General features: G+C 31.2%; 1 protein-coding gene across 17 annotated transcripts in view; it reads left to right on the plus strand.

Annotated features, from left to right (window-relative positions):
* Nucleotides 1-26,314, plus strand: part of LOC128986310 (CUGBP Elav-like family member 1) — a 767,482-nt gene that overhangs the window by 544,050 nt on the left and 197,118 nt on the right. The gene's annotated exons all lie outside the window — the stretch shown is intronic.

A 26,314-nucleotide genomic window follows, 5' to 3' on the forward strand; every position in this document is an offset into this window, starting at 1 on the left:
CATGTTCCGTACATAATGATTATACCAAGTTACATTATACGAAGTAACATTGGCCTTGGTATTTACACAGGGAAACTGTTTACTCTTAACTTACTTAGATAAACCCTTCTGTCTCCTTGTTGGCTTGGAATACTCAAAACTCCATTAGCAAATGGAATAGAAATACCATATTTCACCGGTAGATAATTTTAGTTTAAATATACCCTGTAATAGTTCAGTGAATGAATTATTCTAATCTAAATAAAAAAGACAAAAGTATTAATTCCTTATCGTTGTAATATGCTTTGCAAATTTGTGCTGATTCAATAATAATTATATTGATTGATTTAACATTAAACACCTTTTCTTGATTTTTTATAGTCTAGGTTAAACCATAATTTAACTATTAAGTTTGAAATATGTGATTGATTGATATTGATAATAGAACATTTAAACGTATCAACGTAGAAATAACATGAGTAAAGTCTTTATTTATTATCAAAATTATTCCAATATAGCATTTCTATATTGATAGGCAAACTTATTTATTATATGTTTGTAACCATTCTGATGAAATGAAAATTTAAATATAATTTTAAATAATAAAAAAAAAACAACGGGTGCTAGTTTTTGTTATTTAATTAAATATAAAGTGTATTTATATGCGTATAATAATAGTAAACGTAAAATAAGACGAATTAATTGTTTCACAACCGACTGAAGAGTGTACCCCCCCACCTAGAAAAACAGCGGGGGGGGGTGTATACCCTCGAGCAGACTACGTAAGCTCTTCGCCCACTGAAGAGTCACAAGAAGTATTTATATCACGCTATTAGTTAAATTAACTATATATTAAATATATTAAAAGTAATCCTTAATTTTACTTTTGTAAGATTAGAGGGAGTATTTAGGCTAACACTTAAATTAAAACTGTATCCAACATTTTTTACAACAGATTTACCTCAAATATTTTACTTTTTACCTTCGATTTTCCTCAATTGTATAACTTAATATTCTGTCTTGTGCTCTTCCTTTATCCAGCTTAAAGCCAATAAAAAACATTAACGGTAATTTAATTTCAATCTAATAATTTCATTCGTTTTTTTTATAAATTTTTAATCAATTTTCTGTTGAGTATATTTTAATCACATTACTTGATTGATGTGTTCTAATCTCCTTCAAGTCCCAGAGATTTAGCTCTATTATCCATCAGCAATTTAGAATGAAGTTCTCAAGATCGGGCCGCCATTATATAATATCCGATCACTCAGCCATAACAGTGGAGTCTGCAGCCTAGTTATTGTTCACAGCATAACTTTAGCCATCGGAAATGGTACATTGTCTTTCCATTAAGATGAGAATTTACAATGGATTAAATATCCCACCTTAGAAGTATGTCTTTCTTAGGGATCATCTTAAGACAAAATGTCCAAGTATGTTTAGAACCGATGATCATACTGGATAGTTTAGGATTGTAATGAATATCTTGTTACTTCCCCCGATTGAAAATAAAATGTACCAAAAACTTCTATACAAAACGTGTAGGCTATCAAAATAAAATAAAATAATAAATTGATGATGAAGAATGCGTAAACTGTAATAGGATAAAAACCTTAGGTCTTATCCAGAATTGTCAGTTAACCCCATACATGACACAACCTTTAAATCAGCCTTTAAGTTTGGGAAACAAGTCTAATTACGAAATACATTGTTTTACTTAGGCATATTTTTGGCTAACCATATTCAAAATATATACGATGCCTAATCGTCATATTTTAATGGATGATGGACTAAGGCTTGACGACTTCTAATTATTGTTTCATTTTGTTATATTTTTTAGTATACAGGGTTTTTATATTAGGAAAACGGAGCATTTTCTTTGTATGTAGCATGGCTTGACTGTAGCCATAGCACTCAAATTTGTATAACCCTCGCTATACCCTGGATCCAATCATGCATACAGGGTGTAATGGTTTTACGGTGGGCCACTATGCGTTATGAACCCCATGTAACCATTAGGGACGCCATACAACTAATGGTGCGTCCTACCGGTGCAGTGCTATCAATATAAGGTCTTGCTGATTACTCTACTTCAGGTAAATGGCTTAATATCCAGGATCCAAAGCCATTGGACATAATTTCCTGGATATCAGCATTGCCTAGCTGAAGCACTAAAATAAATTGTGTTTATGTCCACATTATTTTTTATACCAAATCCAGGTCATAGAAATTTGTTAATACTTATAAACCAACAACCTTTCGAATGGGCAGGTTCAACTAAGACAAACATAATGAAAACGATAAGGAGGTTTTGAGCTCTAACTTTATATAATACTCTTGATCTGATTTTAAATTATATAGTATATTACGTTACTAGTCCTGAAAATAAGTGTTTACCGGACGAGTGTGGTCGTTCCCGTGCGAGACGAAGTCGAGTACGGGATTACCATACGAGTCCGGTACACACATTTTGGACGAGTTACGTACGATAGTTTACGCCATACTACTTAATCCGTACAAATCCTTATATATTTCCACCAACTAAAGGACTAATAAACACTAGTCATAACCTCTGAGAGAGGTTATGTTTTTGTTTATAACCACTAATTGCCACGAAAATACAGTATAATCAGCTGATTGGTGTCCGGTAAAACTCATTGCAGAACAGTATTACGCAATGAAACCCCATTTGAATAAGCTGGCGGCAAACAGCTGTTTTCTGGACTAAATCCTTGCGTGGAAAGTTCATCAAAATAATGTAGTGTGGCGTAAAAGAGTTTTACGCCACACTACATTATTTTGGCGAACTTCCCACGCAAGGATTTAGTCCAGAAAACAGCTGTTTGCCGCCAGCTTATTCAAATGGGGTTTCATTGCGTACTACTGTACTGCAATGAGTTTTACCGGACACCAATCAGCTGATTATACTGTATTTAGGTAACAGTGAGTGGTTATAAACAAAAACATAACCTCTCTTAGAGGTTATGACTAGTGATTTTTAGGAACTTTAGTTGGTGGAAATATATAAGGATTTGTAGGGATTTAGTAGTATGTCGTAAACTATCGTACGTAACTCGTCCAAAATGTGTGTACCAGACTCATATGGTAATCCCGTACTCGACTTCGTCTCGCACGGGAACAACCACACTCGTCCGGCAAACACTTATTTTCAGGACTAGTAACGTAATATACTATTACAGTTTAAAATTTTCAAATACTATTGCCATATGTATTTTTCCATTACAATGCCTACTGATTACCCTGTCTAAAGCAAGTTAATGCTGAATGTTACATCTAATTTTATTCTAATAATAGAGAATAAAATACTTATTTATTAAAATTGCTTGTGAATGGATATACCTCTATAATAATTGGCTAAAATCTTTAATTCTTTGTATCTGTTACAATTTAAGTAAATAATATTTTCGTTATTGTTGCTTAGCTTATTTATAATTTATAAAATTTCGACCATACCAATGTATTTTTTACGTGTTATTTCCTTGTTGACGAACCAGTAAAACATTAAATAAAGCCAACTTAATAACTAATAGGTCGTTAAAGTTTTCCATTATTCTTTTATTATTACAACTAGTTGGAATTATATCTGTTTTGTCAGAAAACAATAAAGAACATTGCCAAATCTTATGTTTAATAAAATGTCTTAACATGCAAATATCTAATATACGTTTCAAACTTTCCAGCCATGAACATTATGGACAGCACTTTCAGGCAAATAGTTTAGTTTTACCTAGGAATATCATTTTACAGTTATAGAACAAATTAAGTCAATAAAAACATATCTGACTTAAAAACACAGGGGTAAATGTATACAGTATATGTTTTTTAACAGTGTTTTGTAATATTGTAGGAAATGCCCTAAGAATTGACTGGTTGGATAAAAAAACGTAGAAGGTAGAAGATAAAATTTGATTGCAATTTTCACCAGTTTCTGAGGGCATCTGTAAGACGCAGTCTTCCTTTAGAATGCAGATTGTGCTGCATTCAGTAAACATATGGGTTTGCTCATATTTATGCAAATTGTTCTCTACGATCGGATGCCTATACGGTATCGAATATTACCTTATGGTTTAAGTTTATTTTATTCATGTTACTTTGCATCGCATATTTTTACCAAAAGATGAAATCTTTTCCGACTTTTTTATTTAGATATGAACTTTTTTGTTTTTTATTTACAAAACAATTGTACAAACTGTTATCAGTTTTTAGTTTTAAAATATAATGAAAAATCTTATTGGTCAGTGGCTTAAAGTATTTGTATTTCATTTCTTGTTTCTTAAAAGATTTATAGAAAATATAAGCGGCCATAATACTCTTTTTGATATTCTTTTTCTTCTAACTAGGATATCTATCGTACAATACAAAATATATCATCTGAACTTTAAAGTTACATAAGACTTAATTTTTACCCTTTCGGTCAATACTAATAAAGTTGGTTAATAATTTACACCCAAATCATATCCAAAGAAGCACAATACAGGCTAATTTGAACTATATAACTAGTATTGCATTTTTTGATAGCTCATCAATAAAAAGTAATTAGGTTACTATTCTATAAATTAAAAAATTTATGAATGGATTATTGCAACAAAATATTAAATTTCTCATCCTCTTATACTCTAACAGACCTTACAGTATGTAGTATCTACAGTCACAGTTGTTCACAACTATTTGTTATTTTACTGAACATATTTGACCTTCTTACTCTTACAATTACCTAACTTCTGTTTTTTATTCCAGGTAAGGAAAACATCGTAGGCTGGGTTAAGCTGTAAGTCATAAGCATTATTTTATCATTATACGCTCATACAGTATATATTGCTTAGTAAACTGTATTTTAAGTAACTTTATTTTAAGTAAATTGGTCAAATTGCTGAAATTTATTTCAAATTTTTTTTATTGTTATTACGAACGGGTGCATGTTCATATTTATGTACCTACCAGAAGAAAGACATATGTGAGTTTTATGATAGGAGCACTTTCCCAGAAATCATAAAACAACTTAGTGCTCGTTTGAGGTAATTTAGGCTCATGTTAAATGAGAGTGGTTCTTATTAAAAGAGGTGATGCTGTGTTTTTAAAATGGCTGGTGTATAAGGTATGGTAAATTTGTAAAATAGTATGGGAAGAAAGTAATTGTTATATTGTTATATCAGCCAAACAAATAATGAAGCTGTTGAATAGTGGTTTTCATGTTCTGTCATAATGGTTTTTGGAGGCCTGGTTTCAGAAGCCTGAAACTCTATAATGACTTTTTGCAATTAGATAATTGCGTAAGACAGTAATTTCATTACCAGCTTGGATCGTAGCAGTTTACATATCTTTAAAACAAGAAGATATGGCTCTCATGTAATGACAGCATTCTTTGTGTTAGAAAACACCTTTCACTACAAGCTATGCATTTTCCAATTTATAAAAACAAAATGTTTCATAAGTTTTTGCGTAACTGACAAACTTTTTATGTTTTATAAAAATAAGTATTTTATTGTTAAAACCAGATAGAAATTATCACTATTTCTTCACGAAATCTTTAACAAGAAAAAGCTTCAAATTGGTATAAAATAAATTAAGTTAATTGACTAACCTGTCTTACAACAAATTCTAACACACTCTAATAAATGGCTTTAGTCAGCTGGTCCTGGGTTCAAATCCCGCCAAATCACAAATGGATTTTATCTAAATGATAATGCCGCAACCCCTAGGTCTAGCCTGAATTAATGTGAAAAACAAATCCCGGGCTCGTGCCTTGCATCTTAAGAGAAAAATATGTTGTCTTGACATTTTATTTTCCAAATCCATATATTCGGATTGTATGTATGAAATGCCACAAGATGAGAACCTCAATATATCCGATCACTCAACCAAAAACCACTGACTCAGCAGACGATACTTTGTCGCTGACAACGCCGCATTTTTAGTTCCTGGATTGATCCGTTGTCTTCCTCTGAATATTTATGAATTTTCATTCAAACTAAAATGTATGTTATTGATAATTTTTTATCACGCAAGAACAGGGTGATGTTACTTACCATACGTAATGTATCAGGTCCATTAAGAATGTATTGTTAAGAATGTGTTTGTTTAACAAAATATATTCTTTCCTATTTTTTTATAATGTATCTCCCTTAAGCTACTATAAGGAAAATGCTCCTTAATAATTTGAACTGTCTTTAATTGCTGAAATAAACTAAAAGATGGTCTAAGTGATGTAGAATGAAAGAAATTTCCGGGAAATCCTGGCATTGTCTGTTCTTAGCTTCAGCTGGATTTGTTTTGTCACAAGCTGGTTTGTTTCATCATCAATCCACTCGCTAAAAGATCCATCTGTTATATAAACAGTATCAGTTAGTACCTAGTATTTAGTTAATAGGTTCGAATTATTATTTTGGTCAGTGTCAAAAATATGAGGGTTTTTGACTAGTATGAAGCTATATCAGATTATTTTCTCTCGGTATTTTGTTTCTGGATAAGGAAAGAATATCTATGAAATCTTTGCTAAATTATGAATTCGTTCAATATTGAGAAAGGAAATTGTCTGTTTGGGAAATTCGTGATGGTGTATTTTATTTTCGTGGATTAGATAAAGTTATCAAGCTTCAATATAACCTCTTATATTTTTTATATTTCCATTTACAAAATATACACCTCAAGATTCCTTTTTAACAAGTATGAACTCCGTTTACGATGCAAATTGTGCAATGTACAGTAAATGTGGTGCCTCGCATATGGGTTTTGCTCATATTTATGCAAATTGTCCTTCCGATCAGTCTACACACATGGTAGGCGAGGCATTGGCTCTGTAGTCTAACCACTTTGTTTACAGTTCTATTTGGGGTTTCTTTCTAGAATGAAAATTGCAATTTTTACGTGTAAACGCTTTTGAATCAGAATAGTTTTAGAATTGTCTATCGTGCAACTCCGGTTTAACTAGGTTGTGCACATTTGTAAACATATTATTTTCTCTTAAATTGTATTGCATTTATTTATTAAGGCACGAAACAGTAATGCATCGGTTTGGCTTGTGAAATTTAAATGGAACAATTTGCACTGTTTCGCACAAATTTGATTGGTTAAAGTCACATGTCCCAAATGTTCTTTAGTTAATCAAAAATACAACGTTTGTCAAGTTAAACAATGGTTTAACTGTTTTGTTATCAATTAAAACGAAAAGTCGAAACGGAATAGGTGTATATCATCAAACAAAACACCATCACTTAAACGTTTATGAATATGAAACATGATTGGTTATATTTTATTTTACCTATTGTTAAGTCGTATCACTTTAATTAATATCTGTCTTATATTCTCAATTCTTAGTTGTTAACTTTTACAATTTTAACTAAGTAAATCATGAAACGATAGGAAACCATAAGCATTCCGTTCTTAGGAGATATGTTAGTGTATCTGTCCGATAGTTAGTTTTCTTACTATTATTTGCCAACTTCACGTTTTCAAATCCAGAATAGCTAGTTTGAAAGATGTTTAGAACTAACTCCACGGTTGTTAATTTAAGCTGCATCCAAACTTAGAATTAGCACTTATAAGTATAATAGATAACATTTCTTCAATTGAATACCTCACAAATACCTTACTTCCATATTTAAAATATACACGTGCAATACATCATTGACTAAATGACAGATACGTAATGTTTTGTTTTTCCAACTAATGTACTGACTTTACGTTACTAAGCTAATACATTCTTTGCACACAACCCTTGCATGAGAAGAAATGCTTTAAGTGAATTTTATGATAGAAGCCACTTCCCCAGGACTCATAACACGACTTAGTGCTCGTTTGGGGCCATTAAGGCTCAGGTTATGTAGGGGTGACTTTTATTAAAACGCGAAAAGGAACCAGCGCTATGAGTACGGTGATAACATATGTTTTAACCCAGGTAAATCTTCTATTCCATCTTAAGTATGTTATTTTTTTGTCTGTATACGTATATATTTCTAAAATGTGTGAAAAGGACTTATATAATTTGTTTCACAAGTGACGTCAGATTAGTATTATTTTTATTTTTAATGGAAAATAAATCAATTATATAACATAGCTATTTAAGTGCAAAATCTATAGGCGCTTGAGTCCATGGTACAATACATAATCTAAAATAAAAAATTAGTCAAGGAACTCAATCTACCACTGTTAAGCCATTACAATGTTTCTAAATTTGCTACTTGCGCCTTAATATGTTGTAAAGAATAATGTAAAGTTAATTTAATTTTTTTTTTATTTCTTGAGGGATGAGAAACTAAACTATACAAAAGAGCAATACAAAAATAAAAGTCTTACCTTTAAGTTAAAGTTTCTTTGAACGATACAAGAGTGAAATCCTTTTCGTTACGATACAAAAATAATAAAACATGTTTTAATTATGATGGAAATAAGTGTTATTAAGTTTGTTTGGCAATTAATTCTTTTGTTACGTTTTCCTCCCTAAAAGATAATCGTAATAGAATATTTTTTCATTAAAATATTGGTCTTAGATCGTAGAAACTAAAGTTAACTAAGAAAAAAACTTAAGTGAAAAAAACTTAACTAAAAAAACTTAAGGAAAAAAAGCACACTAGCTAAATCTGCACTAAAAGCTGGTGTTATTTAGTTATTTTTGTGTTCATGCTCTCCGACATTGAACACTGCAGTAGAATAACGTTTGGTTAACCATCATGCAGTAATGATTATATGGTGGTACATGTATCGCAAAAGCCACTAAAAGCATTACAGGCTCCTGACCGACAAAGGCAAATCCCCCAAAAGTATGTCAAGTGTCGATATTGTCAAACAAATCTTGTTGGAGGATTTTGTACTAAAGTGGTGTTATTATTTGGTCTTTTTATCCGATTATCATCTATTCGAGTTTGAACTAATGCATCCGGTTTAGTAATAGTTCTTACATAGTGTAACTTTTTACTATGAATTAATTTTTAAATAACCGGGAGAAAATTGAGTGACAACAACTAATTAATCGTATAAAATAGTACATAAACTCTTAGAAATTCTAGATGTAAACCTCGTCAGGTCAATGTAGAATCAGGGGAAGGTTCTTAGTAAGTTAAGAGTAAACAGTTTCCCTGTGTAAATACTGTGGTCAAGTGGCACTCTGTATAATGTAACGGAGGTAATGGAACGACTAGGCTAACATTGGCAGAATATATTTACGTCATAGAAAGATTTGATGGATAACTTAAAATTAATCAGACGAATTAAACTTTAAATTTGTATTGCAATAGGGTTAAGCGTCGTAAAACAGGGTGTGTTTTGTTTTTATTTTTAAATCCTATTTCATTAATCAAAACTAGTTTGGTCACTTAAACAGCATACAAAATAAAACATTCATTGAACCTTAACTACATCGAGGTTTTTAAGTGAACTTTTCAACATTTATACACGTGTTCGCTAAAGAGAACAAAGCCAAGTGACAAAGAAAGTAGTCGTGTAAAGTACAAAAAGAAGGAAAGCAGATTCTGTCAATCTTTGTCAATGTCAATAAACAGCTGATTTTGTATTCAGCCTCTCCGCAAAAATAATAGTGTGGAAAGGCTCACGTTCACCCGTGCGGAGAAAATGAATCTTGCGGCCATGAATTGTTTATTATGTACCGCTTGGAACTTTGGGATCAACTTATTTTGTACAACAGTACTACAGAAATATTCAATACTAAACAAATATAAGGTACATACTTTTACGTCAACAGTCCAAATGTTGTAGAAAGTAAAACTCACGACGTGTTTCGCATATTCATGAATCGTCTGGTGATCTCCTAACAAGAATGTTTTATCCATTATAGAGTCTTCAAGAAACATTCAAATAAATACACAAAGACATAACTCACAAAAAACAATTAACGTTTAAAGTAGGCCTACTATCAATCGGTTGCCGAACGGAGGCAGAGTCTGCCTTGTGCCAGAGTCTGAAAATGTTTTGGATGGAGATCTCCAGACGATGCCTGAATAGGCGAAACATGTCATGAGTTTTACTTACTACAACATTTCAACTGTTGACGTAGAGGTACCTTATATTTGTCTAATTAAACAGTTCAGGGGCTACATCATGAATTATATCTAATAAATACAAAATTCTTTTGAGGAATTATGAAGTCTAGATTAAGCTTGACCTAAAAGAGTAAGAGATATTTGGATTCTTCGGCTACACGTACGTTCTCCACTATTAAGTTTTACAAAAAAACTATAACATATAAAAAAATAATAAAACTAAACTATACAATACACAACTAAACTATACACAATAAACACTATAAACTAAACCATAAAACTAAGGTACATCTAACCTATAAACTAAAAATAAGAAACTAGGCTATAACATTTTTATATTCTTGTGTACAAGAAGTTTCAAAAGTAACCATGTAAAATAAACTTGATGTCATTTGGGTTTCCTTCCTCAAAACAACTGTTAATTTTAGTTAATTATAAAAATGAAAAGAACTTGTTTATACGATTGTTTTGATATAGTTATGTCAAACTTTTAGCTGGTGCGGTTGTGACTATGAACAAAAAGGACCGGAAATATTCAGGAAAGATACCTTTCATTAACTGAACGAGTTTGAATAAAACGTTTAGTTTGACGGTCACATGGAACAAAGTGAGATTTACAAAACACATATTCTCTCTTTCCAACAGTCAGTTAATAAAAAAGTATGCCAAGTAATAAAATTTGTATTGAGTACCAGGGAAGAAACATAACCATATCAAAACCAATGCATATTCAATATCTTTCCATGCTAAACATTAACAGCCGTTTGATTAAGCTTAACAGAAAATACACCTGTTTATGCCTATTCTTGTTAATTCTTTTAATGTTCTGTCTATGAAACCCCCTAGATTCTCAACTCGAAACTCACAAATGTTCAGAATGATACAAAAATAAAATTTAATTAAAAGATTGTAACGAAAGAAACTTACTATACTAAGAAACAACACTCGTCTTGGTAAACTTAAAAAAAAAACTAGTTTGTTTTTCAATGGATTTCATACATTTCTTTGATAAAGTTTTTATTTCATAACTTTTGTAATCTTTTGAATAAGTCTAAGTTGTCCAAGAATATTTAAAAGTAAAGAGCATTTGAGAAATATAGTTAGAAATCTGGAATTTGCCTCAGGAAAGAGAAGTAACGATGGAATCCCTAGAGATCGCTGGACAGTCTGCCGCAGTTTTACAGGGGACGTTGAGGACTTTTATTGTTACCGACATCCCTTGATACGGATGACGTTTAAATCTTACCTGTAAATGTCAAATTCTTATTTTGTTCTATCGGGCTGTAAGGCGTTCTTCAAATAAATAAGTATATATACTAATAAGAGTTAAAATATTAGAATTTTTTATTTAGCTGCCATCTCACAAAATGTCGACAGTACATATTAACCATGGTTTGCAATATTCTCTTACATATAAAAACGTGTCTAAACCTTTTGTATAAAAATGATTTAGGTGCATTGTGGTAGTTTTTTGGGAAAATATTTAAAAAAATATTTCTTGTAAGGATTTTGGGCAGTTCTCCATCACACAGGCAGTCCTCATTACATACCGTACAAGATTTAGCTATTTGTTATAATGTGAGCCTAAAGTGGGCTTTATAAAGTGGTTATCTGTGTTATCACATAGTTAGTAGCTATTGGCGATAGGAAACATTCGATCCTTGGTCTTCCACAATACCAACTGAAAGGGAGGTCAAGGCTTTTATGTTATGCATTAGTTATATAATAAATATTAGAAACTCAAATTATTTAAATGGTTTTATAACATTTCAAAAGAATGAACCAAAGCCTGTCAAATCAAGTCTCAACTATGACTGTTTCCCATTTTGGCAGATTTATTGTTCATCTCGTGATTGTTGTCAGATCAGACATTGTCAGTCAAATTGCTGAACTGCAAGTGTTTACGTTGAATAAATTTCAATCCTAACAAATGATATTATTTTAACAAACTAATTTGACTTACAAACTAAAGGTTTAATCCTTTATAATTTAAAAATATATTATATGTTTTTACACTGAATATAACTTTACGATGCAACTTAAGTGGGAAAAATAAATAGGGGTTTTGAAAATGTTCCTAATTTTAGTAAGTAAAACCCCTACTCAATGACATTTGTTTGAAAAGGCGTTGTCAGGTAAAAATTTAAGATCGATTCCTCTCTTCCCTTTTTTTTTGTAGTTTGGTCAGTGTTCGCACATTACAATTCCAGCATAATGTGTTATTCCAAATCATAGTTGGAGAATCATGTAATTTAAAGATTACGTGTCATTAAGTGATATATGTGGAAAGTTTGTATCAATAATTTGTAAAACAGAAGTTTATTATTATCAGTTCTCGAGTCTGATTTTATCTTTATAGGAAAGGAACTCCCTACAACTCTGAGGACGTATTCAGGTAGCCAATATCTTCTTTGGTATTTATGTCTTTCAATACTTAAAAAATCTGTACATTACCTGTATTGTGGATGTGAATATTGTAAATTCAACAATTTGATGATATACAATTTATAGGTGGGGAATTATCGAGAAGTGATGTCTGCCAAGGAAGGCTGACAACTCTGTTTTATTCCAATATTGAGTTGATAACCCTCTCTAATCCTACACAGGATGATCCAGATCTAGCTTAATTCAAGCGTACCTCTCTCGCTGAATAAAATTGTAGAGACATTTAAAATGAAAAATTGGTTTTGTCATTGCTTAAGATTACGAAGATATATGTAGTTGAAACTTGATTTGTAAAATGATGAATGAAAATTATGATGATATCTATGAACACTAAGAATGATTTGGAGAATGAAAACTAGTTATTAGGCATTAGGGTGAATGTTAAATAGCATACAATTATTACAGTAAATTTTTCAGACAGAAACATTCTAAATGCATTTTACGTTGTTTTATTTACAACAAAGAGTATACAAAATGAAGTGAGTTAAAAAGTGTTATACCCTGTGAAATGAATGTTAAATAGCAAAACTCTGTTAAACCATATCCTGTATTTTCTAACCATACAGTAAAATAGTCCACGAGACTAGATACGTTGAGTTTACGATGCAAACCACTTTTCCGCGACCTCATAAGCGACTTGGAGCTCGTTTGGGACCATAAAGGTGCAGGTTATGTGGGGTGACTTTTATTAAAACACAAGCTGCAAAACTCTCAGATATACTGGAGGGCGTTATAAACCTTATCTGGAAACTTTAAATCAGATTTAAACTCCCGGTAATGCTGTTACTTGCGGTTGATTATGAAAAGCTTATTTTTACAAAACCCCTAGATACTCGTATCGCTTTTAAGTTTTGCTTTTTTTCTTTATTCAAATTGCATTTGACGTTAATGAATTATTAGCAGTAATGTCAGCTATGTAAGATTTAGAGTACTTAATTTAAGTCGACGATTGTTTCACTAACTTAGAGGTACACCCGTAAGTATAAATTACAGTCTTAAAGTGTCAATACGTTTGTTGAAGTAGCGCAGTAAACTAATAAATATTTCTAAATATATAATTTGCCCAAGCTAAAATTATGGTAGTTAGTCTTCTCATAAACATTTTTTATTAAAAAGATTTTCATCCGCTAAAAAATCAAAAATTATAATACCGTACCATGTTTGATTAAATTCAAATAATTAAATTAAATTCAAACATAACTAAACACTATATGTCCTATGGAAAATTGCATACAAATGTTACAAAATTCCAAGGAACGGATATTAGAGTCACAACGAAAAACGTGTAAAATATTTTGATTTTTAATGAGGCATACAATTTGAATAATAAACCAATAGCCAACGCGTATAATTCTGTTCTAATATAATATTGATTTCAAAAGTAGTTAATCATAATTCTTATGAATAGACCTTAAAGCAGTACACGATTTTAATTTTGTTTTTATACTTTTAAAATAACTTTTACATTAATAGCTCTTTTACTAACTTATATATTATTTTAAAATCAAATTTATAAAAGTTACTATTCAATCTCGACACGTTTAGCTCAGCAGTTTGTGTGAATGACTGACAACGTCAGATTTGACAACAATCACAGACTGAACAATAAATCTGCCAAAGCAGAACAGATTTGACATCCGTCGTTTGAAATCTCTTTTTTGAGATTTTCCAAAGCAATCAACAATAGGCATTGGCAATGTTTAGGACAATGTGGCAGATAACAAATGTTATGGCAAGTAACCTTATGAATGATAATATTATGTTTTGCACGTTAGAGGGAGTTTGTTAATTCTAAAAATTATCTTTCTGTCTTAGACCTAGTAAAAATACCGGCTGACAATATGGTACAGAATATAATTTTTTTTGACATTTACAGGTAAGATTTAAACGTCATCTGTGTCGAGGGATGTCGGTAACAATAAAAGTCCACAACGTCTCCTGTAAAACTGCGGCAGACTGTCCAGGGATCTCTAGGGATTCCATCGTTATTTCTCTTTCCTGAGGCAAATTCCAGATTTTCCAACTTGATTTAGCAAAGGTTCTTTATTTTTGAATATATTTGAACGTTTGAATATAAAAAAAAACTACATTAATGAGGAAAATATTAAAATATGATAAAAACACCCTTACTTTATTTTAACCCAAATTAACCTATAGCATCTTTGATTAAAACAATATATTTTTTTTAGCAATGGGATTTCTTCCTTTAACACTTAAGTCGACAATCATTTAAATAAAGATTAAGAGGCCATTTTTTTACGTTTTAATATACGACTATTGGCTTATTTTTCATGCATAAGAAAAATTATTGGTAAAACATACTACGTCCGTTATACCTGGTATTACTTTACTGTATTGCTCTATTATAGCATACATAAGCTCTACCCGAAACCACATTCTTCTATTTACTACATTTACACAAAATAAGTTGAACCCTGAGGTTACAAGAGCTACATAATAAACAATTCATGGCCACAAGATCCATTTTCTCCGCACGGGTGAACGTGAGCCTTTCCACACTATTATTTTTGCGGAGAGGCTGAATACAAAATCAGCTGTTTATTGGTTTATTGACATTGACAAAGATTGACAGAATCTGCCTTCCTTCTTCCTAAGGTAAGTATCTTCCTCGTTCACTCTCTTGTATCCTTTCTCATTTCAAAGAACATATTTTTTTTATGCCGACGAAGATAATGATGGGTAACCTGTAACTAAGCTTTCGTTTTTAGTGGTCTTAGCTTAAGTGTTTGTATACTCTATGTCCTAATAAATCTTAGAGTGTTTTCCTATTTTGATATGGTACTGAATTTGAACTAAGCATACTTCTTCAAGAAGAACTGTTAATATTGGAATTAATACTAATTTGAAATAATAACTTCGCCAATATTTCAGAATTTTTAATTTTTATGAGGTCTTTCGCCAGCTATGCTGGCATCATCAGACACATCACAAAACTGAAGGTTATGTTTATGTTTACAATTATAAATTTTAAAGAATGTAACATATGGGTAGTTAAAAATAAAAACTATTCTGATACAAAAATAAATCATATATGTATTAATGTAATACATATATGATTATTTTTTGTAACAGAATAGTTTTTATTAATGTAATACATATATGATTTATTTTTGTAACAGAATAGTTTTTATTTTTAACTACCCATATGTTACATTCTTTAAAATTTATAATTGTAAACATAAAAATAACCTTCAGTTTTGTGATGTGTCTGATGATGCCAGCAAAGCTGGCGAAAGGCCTCATAAAAATTAAAAATTCAGAAATACTGGCGAAGTTATTATTTCAAATTAGTAAGCATACTTCATAAGACATTATTCGTCAGCATGTTACTATTGGTATAATATTTATGTGTCAAAGAGTCTATGTTTCCCGAAATTGAATTGAATAAAAAATATATAAACTTGATAGTACTAGGCCTAAAACTAGTTAAGTTTAGTTTAATAATGTATATTAATGTACATGTGTTATATTAAAGTATGTATCAGTGAGTCGGTGGCTCAGTCGGTAGCGTCGCGGACTTCGGGCCCAAGGCAGTAGTGTCGTGGGTTCGGATCCTGGTCACTGCCGATAACATTTTATCAGTACAGTTCACCTTTGTACTGTACCGGCTCACTCCTTGCTTTGCTATAAACGATCCACGCACGGGCGCTTAGTCTATGTGGACGGGCAAATGCAAGGTTAAAAGAGGCAGCCAACCTCTTTTTAAAAAAAAAAAAAAAAAAAAAAAAAATATTATAGTCTAGTTCAAAATCCCTAATTATTTTCGAAAATGTTGATGGGAATTTGAGTGAATTTAAATATCACATATTGAATGGCAGTTTGGACCACTATCACATTTCATTCGAAGAGGAAACTTTTTTAATAAGAAAAAACAGATCTCTAAAAATGTAGGGCTAAAGAATTAAGTTAAATTGCACTACATTAACAAGTACATTTCAAGGGTGTACATACATTAACTAATTGTATAAATCTTCTTCTTACATAAATATATCCTGTTTAAGTTAGCCTAGTCGTTCCATTACCTCCGTTACATTATACAGAGTGCCACTTGGCCCCAGTATTTACACAGGGAAACTGTTTACTGTTAACTTACTAAGATTAACCTCCCCCTGATTCTACGAAGCGATGCAACTTCTGGTTCAAAATAACTGCAAATACATCAAAATTAATTTAATAATATTCAAGGATCAATCTTATAGCTAAGAGTTTAATGTTTATTATTTTAGATATTAGTGTACGACTGCGTGGCGAGTAGTAAACGATATTTATATTACGATGCAAATCGCGAGAAAGCTTCTTGGTTTTGAAAAATCAAATATTTTTCAGTAGCCTAGTAAATCTTGTTAGTTTTCCAAGCATAGTAACAAATAATCTATACGTCAGCTGTTTGAAAAATGTTCTCGTTTAAAATGATACATACACATGTACACCTGTAATCTTAACGGGAACTTACCTTGTTAAGAACAGGCCAAATATTGTTTGCAAAAGAAAAAGCAATATTTAAGGACAAGCAAAATCAGAAGAAAAGTCAGGAGAATGCAAAATCAGGAAAAATACAAATGTAACCACACTGTCCAATCAACATGATCACTACCACACAGTCCAATGAGTCGAGCGACATGTCGCTTACAATTTAGTAACAATATGGTCAGTTTCAGTATTGTATTGTCGCTTGACAATGCTGCGACATTTGGCGACATTGCGGCCTACGGGAGAATCCATCCCCGGATTGGATCTGGTAGAACCAATAGAGTTGTTTGAGCGGAAAAGCTGCTGGCTCACATATTGTGGTTCGCGATTCGGGAAATGTCTTGGCGATTGATTTGAACGAGTAATATGTATTAGGCCTACACAATAAATATCTAAGTGTATTAAAATTTTATATTATTTAAAAATAATCACTAATTTTGCATTCATAGTTCGATTTAGTAGTTTTCTTTCGATTATTGGATAATGTCTTATGATTTTTTTTTTGTCCTTTTTTATGAGTGAAAGTTATGTTTTATGACAGAAATAATTGAAAATATAGCTTATAATACGCAGATATTTACGAATAGTATTGAAGTAATATTTCTAAGTTAGTCTCTATGTTTAATTTTCTTCCAAAAATATCGTATAATTTTATAAATAACATGCCATAAACCTTATTTAAAACTGAATAGATCTTTATTGATCTGTGGTGTCACTATCTTGCCAGAGATATTTATTTCAAACATGTGTTTTGTTCTATAAATATTAGTTAGTTGTTCTTTTATTATTTAGTAGTCTAAAGCAAACCAGGCACATTGCTGTTTTATTATTCTAGATGACGATAAAAAATCTTTCCTTCTTTGTACATAAATTAATATTTTCTACCGGATTGAATTTTTCCAGTGTACAAATTCGCGAGAGGTCGGTGAAAAGTATTAATTTTATTTATTCGTGCAGATCATGTGCAATTTGTTTGCTTCATATATTAGGCATTTGGGTGAATGTTAAATAGCATACAACATTACAGTATATTTTTCAGACGGAAAAGTTCTAAATGTAGTTAACATTTTACGTAAAGTTTAATTAACAATAAAGATATAGGTCTAATACAAAATTAATTAAGTTAAAAGTATTATTTTCTGCTATATGAATTTGAAATAGCAAAACTCTGTTAAACCATAACCTGTATTTTCTAACCAAACAGTAAAATAGTCCACGAGACTAGATACGTAGAGTTTACGATGCAAACCACTTTTCCGCGACCTCATAAGCGACTTGGAGCTCGTTTGGGACCATAAAGGTGCAGGTTATGTGGGGTGACTTTTATTAAAACACAAGCTGCAAAACTCTCAGATATACTGGAGGGCGTTATAAACCTTATCTGGAAACTTTAAATCAGATTTAAACTCCCGGTAATGCTGTTACTTGCGGTTGATTATGAAAAGCTTATTTTTACAAAACCCCTAGATACTCGTATCGCTTTTAAGTTTTGCTTTTTTTCTTTATTCAAATTGCATTTGACGTTAATGAATTATTAGCAGTAATGACAGCTATGTAAGATTTAGAGTACTTAATTTAAGTCGACGATTGTTTCACCAACTTAGAGGTACACCCGTAAGTATAATTTACAGTCTTAAAGTGTCAATACGTTTGTTGAAGTAGCGCAGTAAACTAATAAATATTTCTAAATATATAATTTGCCCAAGCTAAAATTATGGTAGTTAGTCTTCTCATAAACATTTTTTATTAAAAAGATTTTCATCCGCTAAAAAATCAAAAATTATAATACCGTACCATGTTTGATTAAATTCAAATAATTAAATTAAATTCAAACATAACTAAACACTATATGTCCTATGGAAAATTGCATACAAATGTTACAAAATTCCAAGGAACGGATATTAGAGTCACAACGAAAAACGTGTAAAATATTTTGATTTTTAATGAGGCATACAATTTGAATAATAAACCAATAGCCAACGCGTATAATTCTGTTCTAATATAATATTGATTTCAAAAGTAGTTAATCATAATTCTTATGAATAGAGCTTAAAGCAGTACACGATTTTAATTTTGTTTTTATACTTTTAAAATAACTTTTACATTAATAGCTCTTTTACTAACTTATATATTATTTTAAAATCAAATTTATAAAAGTTACTATTCAATCTCGACACGTTTAGCTCAGCAGTTTGTGTGAATGACTGACAACGTCAGATTTGACAACAATCACAGACTGAACAATAAATCTGCCAAAGCAGAACAGATTTGACATCCGTCGTTTGAAATCTCTTTTTTGAGATTTTCCAAAGCAATCAACAATAGGCATTGGCAATGTTTAGGACAATGTGGCAGATAACAAATGTTATGGCAAGTAACCTTATGAATGATAATATTATGTTTTGCACGTTAGAGGGAGTTTGTTAATTCTAAAAATTATCTTTCTGTCTTAGACCTAGTAAAAATACCGGCTGACAATATGGTACAGAATATAATTTTTTTGACATTTACAGGTAAGATTTAAACGTCATCTGTTTCGAGGGATGTCGGTAACAATAAAAGTCCTCAACGTCTCCTGTAAAACTGCGGCAGACTGTCCAGGGATCTCTAGGGATTCCATCGTTATTTCTCTTTCCTGAGGCAAATTCCAGATTTTCCAACTTGATTTAGCAAAGGTTCTTTATTTTTGAATATATTTGAACGTTTGAATATAAAAAAAAACTACATTAATGAGGAAAATATTAAAATATGATAAAAACACCCTTACTTTATTTTAACCCAAATTAACCTATAGCATCTTTGTTTTAAAACAATATATTTTTTTTAGCAATGGGATTTCTTCCTTTAACACTTAAGTCGACAATCATTTAAATAAAGATTAAGAGGCCATTTTTTTACGTTTTAATATACGACTATTGGCTTATTTTTCATGCATAAGAAAAATTATTGGTAAAACATACTACGTCCGTTATACCTGGTATTACTTTACTGTATTGCTCTATTATAGCATACATAAGCTCTACCCGAAACCACATTCTTCTATTTACTACATTTACACAAAATAAGTTGAACCCTGAGGTTACAAGAGCTACATAATAAACAATTCATGGCCACAAGATTCATTTTCTCCGCACGGGTGAACGTGAGCCTTTCCACACTATTATTTTTGCGGAGAGGCTTAATACAAAATCAGCTGTTTATTGGTTTATTGACATTGACAAAGATTGACAGAATCTGCCTTCCTTCTTCCTAAGGTAAGTATCTTCCTCGTTCACTCTCTTGTATCCTTTCTCATTTCAAAGAACATATTTTTTTTATGCCGACGAAGATAATGATGGGTAACCTGTAACTAAGCTTTCGTTTTTAGTGGTCTTAGCTTAAGTGTTTGTATACTCTATGTCCTAATAAATCTTAGAGTGTTTTCCTATTTTGATATGGTACTGAATTTGAACTAAGCATACTTCTTCAAGAAGAACTGTTAATATTGGAATTAATACTAATTTGAAATAATAACTTCGCCAATATTTCAGAATTTTTAATTTTTATGAGGTCTTTCGCCAGCTATGCTGGCATCATCAGACACATCACAAAACTGAAGGTTATGTTTATGTTTACAATTATAAATTTTAAAGAATGTAACATATGGGTAGTTAAAAATAAAAACTATTCTGATACAAAAATAAATCATATATGTATTAATGTAATACATATATGATTATTTTTTGTAACAGAATAGTTTTTATTAATGTAATACATATATGATTTATTTTTGTAACAGAATAGTTTTTATTTTTAACTACCCATATGTTACATTCTTTAAAACTTATAATCTATATATATAAAATCCAATGTATGTTTGTATATTTGTATATTTGTATATTTGTATGTTTGTATATTTGTATGTTTGTCCTTTATGGACTCCAAAACCGCTCGACAGATTGTAATGAAACTTTCAGGCATTATTAAGCATTATTCAAGGATGGTTTGTGTGAAGTTTGGTGCAGATCCGTCAATAGGGCTCCGCCCCAATGGCTCTGGAGTTTCCCATGTTAACCTTATGAGTACTCATATTTAAATGGAATTAAAGAATCTTAACAGCTGGTGCAACTAAACAATTTGATTCTATGATGTTCAATAGAATTAAAAAGTTAATAGGTTTACGAACAGGGTGCAGCACTATATTTATTTTTAATTTATGAGAACAGCTAATTTGCAACCAAAAGGTGAGTGAGCGTAGCGAACGAACTTCAACCTGGAGGCGAGTTAGCGTAGCGAACGAGCTAACCTGAAGGCAAGTGAGCGCAGCGAACGAGCTCCAACCTAAAGGAGAGTGAGCGTAGCGAACGAACTTCAACCAGGACGTGATTGAGCCATGCGAACGAGCTCATCTTGAAAATGAACGAGCATGTGACATAAAACCACAATAGGACAGGACGACGTCTGTCGGGCCAGCTAGTTGTAAACATAAAAATAACCTTCAGTTTTGTGATGTGTCTGATGATGCCAGCATAGCTGGCGAAAGGCCTCATAAAAATTAAAAATTCTGAAATACTGGCGAAGTTATTATTTCAAATTAGTAAGCATACTTCATAAGACATTATTCGTCAGCATGTTACTATTGGTATAATATTTATGTGTCAAAGAGTCTATGTTTCCCGAAATTGAATTGAATAAAAAATATATAAACTTGATAGTACTAGGCCTAAAACTAGTTAAGTTTAGTTTAATAATGTATATTATAGTCTAGTTCAAAATCCCTAATTATTTTCGAAAATGTTGATGGGAATTTGAGTGAATTTAAATATCACATATTGAATGGCAGTTTGGACCACTATCATATTTCATTCGAAGAGGAAAATTTTTTAATAAGAAAAAACAGATCTCTAAAAATGTAGGGCTAAAGAATTAAGTTAAATTGCACTACATTAACAAGTACATTTCAAGGGTGTACATACATTAACTAATTGTATAAATCTTCTTCTTACATAAATATATCCTGTTTAAGTTAGCCTAGTCGTTCCATTACCTCCGTTACATTATACAGAGTGCCACTTGGCCCCAGTATTTACACAGGGAAACTGTTTACTGTTAACTTACTAAGATTAACCTCCCCCTGATTCTACGAAGCGATGCAACTTCTGGTTCAAAATAACTGCAAATACATCAAAATTAATTTAATAATATTCAAGGATCAATCTTATAGCTAAGAGTTTAATGTTTATTATTTTAGATATTAGTGTACGACTGCGTGGCGAGTAGTAAACGATATTTATATTACGATGCAAATCGCGAGAAAGCTTCTTGGTTTTGAAAAATCAAATATTTTTCAGTAGCCTAGTAAATCTTGTTAGTTTTCCAAGCATAGTAACAAATAATCTATACGTCAATTGTTTTAAAAATGTTCTCGTTTAAAATGATACATACACATGTACACCTGTAATCTTAACGGGAACTTACCTTGTTAAGAACAGGCCAAATATTGTTTGCAAAAGAAAAAACAATGTTTAAGGACAAGCAAAATCAGAAGAAAAGTCAGGAGAATGCAAAATCAGGAAAAATACAAATGTAACCACACTGCCCATCAACATGATCACTACCACACAGTCAAATGAGTCGAGCGACATGTCGCTTACAATTTGGTAACAATCGTATGGTCAGTTTCAGTATTGTATTGTCGCTTGACAATGCTGCGACATTTGGCGACATTGCGGCCTACGGGAGAATCCATCCCCGGATTGGATCCGGTAGAACCAATAGAGTTGTTTGAGCGGAAAAGCTGCTGGCTCACATATTGTGGTTCGCGACTCGGGAAATGTCTTGTCGATTGATTTGAACGAGTAAAATGTATTAGACAATAAATATCTTAGTGAATTGAAGTTATTATTTAGAAATAATCACTAATTTTGCATTCATAGTTGGATTTAGTAATTTTCATTCGATAATTGTATAATTTCTTATTTTGTTTTTCCTTTTTTATGACTGCAACTTATTTTTTTATGACAGAAACAATTGAAAACATAGCTTATAATACGCAGATATTTACATATAGTATCGAATTAATATTTCTAAGTTAGTCACTATATTTCATTTCTTCAAAAAATATCGTATAATTTTATAAATAACATGCCATAATCCTTATTTAAGAACTGAATTAATTTTTGGAGACATTTATTTCAAACATATGTTTTGTTCTATAAAAATGGTTAGTTGTTCCTTTATTATTTAATAGTCCATAGCAAACTAGACAACATTGCTGTTTTATTATTCTAGATAAAAAATAAAATTAGTATTTACTCCAATTTTTTATATAATCTTTAAACTTATCTTTATCTTTACACGTTCCCATAGCACATAGTAAATTTTTATTTAATTTTAAACTTTTTCTTCACTTGCAAATTAGCTCAAACAAATATATAATTTTTAACAACTCGAGTATACGCACAGACCACTGAGGTCTATGTAGACTCATTTCCATTACCTATTACATTAGTTATTATTCTAGCCGGAGCAAACATTCAACTAGTATTTAAGTTTTTACTAATATAACTTTATAAATTTAATTTTACTAGAATTATTTTACGTAAACAATTTACTGTATAATGCTTCAAGACTATATAATGTTCGTATTTTATTTTTTTGAAAAAATGTAATTTTTTATATATTGTGGAAATAAAACTGATTTGATTTGATGATAAACATGTTTTCCTTGTTTGTACATAAATTAACATTTTCTACCTAATTAAATTTTTGAAGTGCACAGATTCGCTAGAGATCCATGAAAAGTATTTCATTTTATTTATTCGTGCAGATAATGTGCAATTTGTTTGCTTTCCCTTGAATTTTTATGAATAAACTAGCTGGCCCGACAGACGTCGTCCTGTCCTAGTGTGGATTTATGTAAAATGCTCGTTCATTTTCAAGATGAGTTCGTTCGCATGGCTCAATCATGTCCTGGTTAAAGTTCGTTTGCTACGCTCACTCACCATTTGGTTGCTAATTAGCTGTTGAAGTTCGTTCGCTACGCTCACTCACCTTTAGGTTGGAGCTCGTTCGCTGCGCTCACTTGCCTTCAGGTTAGCTCGTTCGCTACGCTAACTCGCCTCCAGGTTGAAGTTCGTTCGCTACGCTCACTCACCTTTTGGTTGCAAGTTAGCTGTTATCATAAATTAAAAAAATATAGTGCTGCACCCTGTTGGTAAACCTATTAACTTTTTAATGCTATTGAACATCACAGAATCAGATAGTTTAGTTGAACCAGCTGTTAAGATTCTTTAATTCCATTTAAATATGAGTACTCATAAGGTTAACATGGGAAACTCCAGAGCCACTGGGGCGGAGCCCTTTTGACGGATCTGCACCAAACTTCACACAAACCATCCTTGAATAATGCTTAATAATGCCTGAAGGTTTCATTACAATCTGTCGAGCGGTTTCGGAGTCCATAAAGGACAAACATACAAATATACAAACATACAAATATACAAACATACAAATATACAAACATACAAACATACATTGGATTTTATATATATAGATATAATTGACAAAATAATATGGACGAAAGGTTTTGACAGTTCTAACAATATTAAGGCCCCGACGACCTGGCTAACCCCAGGGGAATACCGTCGTTATGTTGTTCTCAATTGGAATATTTCAGGCCTTTCAAGTCTTTGAATCGTTAAACAGAAAATCTTTTTTACGTAATTTAATATAACCCTTAAATATACCACATTTTAAACCACCGACTGCGACCAAAAGCACCTCTTTTTTAACTACTTTAAACGAACATCAAAATTATCGTTTTTAGTGCTAGAAATAGCATTAGAAGTCTTTTTGTAGTATTAAATGTCATAGCCTAACTCTAATCCATAGATATTGACAGTAATCATCAGCAACACATTTTGAACGCCACTTCAAAGAAGGTTCACATGTCTATGTTTTATTAACAAACTATTATTTGTAGCTCCAAGCAATGAGCAAAGATTTTGTAAATTACGAACTTAACTATTTCAATTAGTTTTTAAGAGTAGCTTAAAATTTAGAAAATTCTTATGCACTACCTTACAATTCACTTTAGTTCAAATAAACCGCAATTTAATAATTTTCATGCCTAATTACATTTTATGCTTTTTTAGTTACACAAAGGCCTACCTATAAAAAAAATACTAAAAAACTTTTTTCATAAGTCTCTTTTTTAAGAAGAGTGAAATGTTATTAGTTGACGTTTAAATTGTTATAAGTGCTTCTTTGTTTTAATTTTAAAATGCATGTTATGATGAAAGCATACTAAACATGAACCTGAATGAAAGAAATATGAAAATCTAGAAATATCTGAGTTTATTTTAGAGTTGTAATTTCATTATTTCGAAAACTTAGTTGTTCTCTTATGAAACAGTGTGATCACTAAATCTCTCTTATTAATAAAGGGAACCAAAACTTTATATTGTAGGAAAACATTCTTTTTATGCCATTTAAAATGCCTACTCAAAAAAAAAAATCGCGTTGCCTCTGTCTGTCAAATTTTAGTCTCGAGACATTGATGGCTAGGAGAACACAATAAATAGAAACACTGCTTGTGAAAAAATTAAATAAAGTTTTCGAAAAAATAAACTTAATTTTATGTTCCGGTTCCTTGTTGTGGACTGATTTGCAATTGTCTCAATAAATACACAATTTACATCACAAAATTACATATAAGATTTCTCAAAATCTCTTTTAGCTGAATCTTTTCTGCCAATGATAACATCTATTCCTTTTTAGCTATGTAGGAAATGCATCGCAATACGTATAATAGGCGTTTGCTGTCATTTATAAGTAAAATAACAGAATTCTTCGAAGTAAGCAACGTAAAAGTTTTAGTTTTGAGAATAAACACGGGAGAAGGGCTAAGTTGAGTGGAAGAGAAGCTCAACAGTTGCTCCTGTGTAAATACTAGGGCCAACACCAACAACCACTTTGTATAATGCGGTTCCAGACTTGGAACAACTGTCTGGGGACTTTTATAACGGCAGCGTTATTATTTCTTAGTCATTTTCTTCAACTTCAAAATTTTTCAATTTATTGTTCATACGATTCTTATAAATTATGCTGAAAATAAATATATAGAGCTTAGCAAAAATAAATTGAGTCTATAGTCTTAAAATCAAGTTTAAATCAAACCAATAACTAATATTTTATAGTATTAATATAATAGCGTAATGAAAAATCGTTGTCATTAAAATTAAAGATATTCAAAGTACATTGGCTTGCAATGTGGTGATAATGTTGTGACTTAAGTTTGTTAAAGCTTAAAGGTTGTTATTCATGTTGTATAAACAATGTGAAATATTAGAAATCCGATTCCGTGTTTTGATGTTACTCCCTTATGTAAAACAAAACATTGTAAA

This window comes from Macrosteles quadrilineatus, unplaced genomic scaffold, assembly GCF_028750875.1.
Source record: "Macrosteles quadrilineatus isolate MER2022 unplaced genomic scaffold, UCM_ALF_1.0 Scaffold_2__2_contigs__length_208266976, whole genome shotgun sequence".
NCBI lineage: Eukaryota > Metazoa > Arthropoda > Insecta > Hemiptera > Cicadellidae > Macrosteles > Macrosteles quadrilineatus.